The sequence below is a fragment of the Hyla sarda genome, unplaced genomic scaffold (genome assembly GCF_029499605.1).
Source record: "Hyla sarda isolate aHylSar1 unplaced genomic scaffold, aHylSar1.hap1 scaffold_895, whole genome shotgun sequence".
Classification (NCBI taxonomy): domain Eukaryota; kingdom Metazoa; phylum Chordata; class Amphibia; order Anura; family Hylidae; genus Hyla; species Hyla sarda.
In genome coordinates this window covers 145,001-147,300 of record NW_026610924.1, presented here as the reverse complement: position 1 = coordinate 147,300, position 2,300 = coordinate 145,001, and positions in this window count along the sequence as shown.

The following is a 2,300-nucleotide window of genomic DNA, read 5'->3' as shown; positions in this document are numbered from 1 at the left end:
AGGCAGGGCGCGCCATCCTTGGGCACAGGATCGTCGACGCGGACCCCCCCGCGGCGGGGAAGGGGAAGCGTCGACATATTCGACATAGTCGAGCGAGTACGACGTCCGGTCGGCCGAGGGCCCCCGATGCCCCTGGACCCCCCCCCCCCCCCGGGGTGGGCCAGACGGAAAAATGTCAAAGTCTGGTTGTCGGCCAGGGGTAAGTGTGTGTCCCTGTGCCCAGGCAGGGTGCACCGAACCCGGGCGAGGCCTCCGGAAGGGTCCCCTGACGGACTTCCAGGCCTCGGGACATTTGAGAAGGATCAAGGGCGGGAGGCGCGGGTCCCTGTACCCAGGCAGGGCGCGCTATCCTTCGGCAAAGGATCGTCGACGCGGACCCCCCCGCGGCGGGGAAGGGGAAGCGTCGACATATTCGACATAGTCGAGCGAGTACGACGTCCGGTCGGCCGAGGGCCCCCGATGCCCCTGGACCCCCCCCCCCCCCGGGGTGGGCCAGACGGAAAAATGTCAAAGTCTGGTTGTCGGCCAGGGGTAAGTGTGTGTCCCTGTGCCCAGGCAGGGTGCACCGAACCCGGGCGAGGCCTCCGGAAGGCTCCCCTGACGGACTTCCAGGCCTCGGGACATTTGAGAAGGATCAAGGGCGGGAGGCGCGGGTCCCTGTACCCAGGCAGGGCGCGCTATCCTTGGGCAAAGGATCGTCGACGCGGCCCTCCCGCGGCGGGGAAGGGGAAGCGTCGACATATTCGACATAGTCGAGCGAGTACGACGTCCGGTCGGCCGAGGGCCCCCGACGCCCCTGGACCCCCCCCGGGGTGGGCCAGACGGAAAAATGTCAAAGTCTGGTTGTCGGCCAGGGGTAAGTGTGTGTCCCTGTGCCCAGGCAGGGTGCACCGAACCCGGGCGAGGCCTCCGGAAGGCTCCCCTGACGGACTTCCAGGCCTCGGGACATTTGAGAAGGATCAAGGGCGGGAGGCGCGGGTCCCTGTACCCAGGCAGGGCGCGCTATCCTTGGGCAAAGGATCGTCGACGCGGCCCTCCCGCGGCGGGGAAGGGGAAGCGTCGACATATTCGACATAGTCGAGCGAGTACGACGTCCGGTCGGCCGAGGGCCCCCGACGCCCCTGGACCCCCCCCCCGGGGTGGGCCAGACGGAAAAATGTCAAAGTCTGGTTGTCGGCCAGGGGTAAGTGTGTGTCCCTGTGCCCAGGCAGGGTGCACCGAACCCGGGCGAGGCCTCCGGAAGGCTCCCCTGACGGACTTCCAGGCCTCGGGACATTTGAGAAGGATCAAGGGCGGGAGGCGCGGGTCCCTGTACCCAGGCAGGGCGCGCTATCCTTGGGCAAAGGATCGTCGACGCGGACCCCCCCGCGGCGGGGAAGGGGAAGCGTCGACATATTCGACATAGTCGAGCGAGTACGACGTCTGGTCGGCCGAGGGCCCCCGATGCCCCTGGACCCCCCCCCCGGGGTGGGCCAGACGGAAAAATGTCAAAGTCTGGTTGTCGGCCAGGGGTAAGTGTGTGTCCCTGTGCCCAGGCAGGGTGCACCGAACCCGGGCGAGGCCTCCGAAAGGCTCCCCTGACGGACTTCCAGGCCTCGGGACATTTGAGAAGGATCAAGGGCGGGAGGCGCGGGTCCCTGTACCCAGGCAGGGCGCGCTATCCTTGGGCAAAGGATCGTCGACGCGGACCCCCCCGCGGCGGGGAAGGGGAAGCGTCGACATATTCGACATAGTCGAGCGAGTACGACGTCTGGTCGGCCGAGGGCCCCCGATGCCCCTGGACCCCCCCCCCGGGGTGGGCCAGACGGAAAAATGTCAAAGTCTGGTTGTCGGCCAGGGGTAAGTGTGTGTCCCTGTGCCCAGGCAGGGTGCACCGAACCCGGGCGAGGCCTCCGGAAGGCTCCCCTGACGGACTTCCAGGCCTCGGGACATTTGAGAAGGATCAAGGGCGGGAGGCGCGGGTCCCTGTACCCAGGCAGGGCGCGCTATCCTTGGGCAAAGGATCGTCGACGCGGCCCTCCCGCGGCGGGGAAGGGGAAGCGTCGACATATTCGACATAGTCGAGCGAGTACGACGTCCGGTCGGCCGAGGGCCCCCGACGCCCCTGGACCCCCCCCGGGGTGGGCCAGACGGAAAAATGTCAAAGTCTGGTTGTCGGCCAGGGGTAAGTGTGTGTCCCTGTGCCCAGGCAGGGTGCACCGAACCCGGGCGAGGCCTCCGGAAGGCTCCCCTGACGGACTTCCAGGCCTCGGGACATTTGAGAAGGATCAAGGGCGGGAGGCGCGGGTCCCTGTACCCAG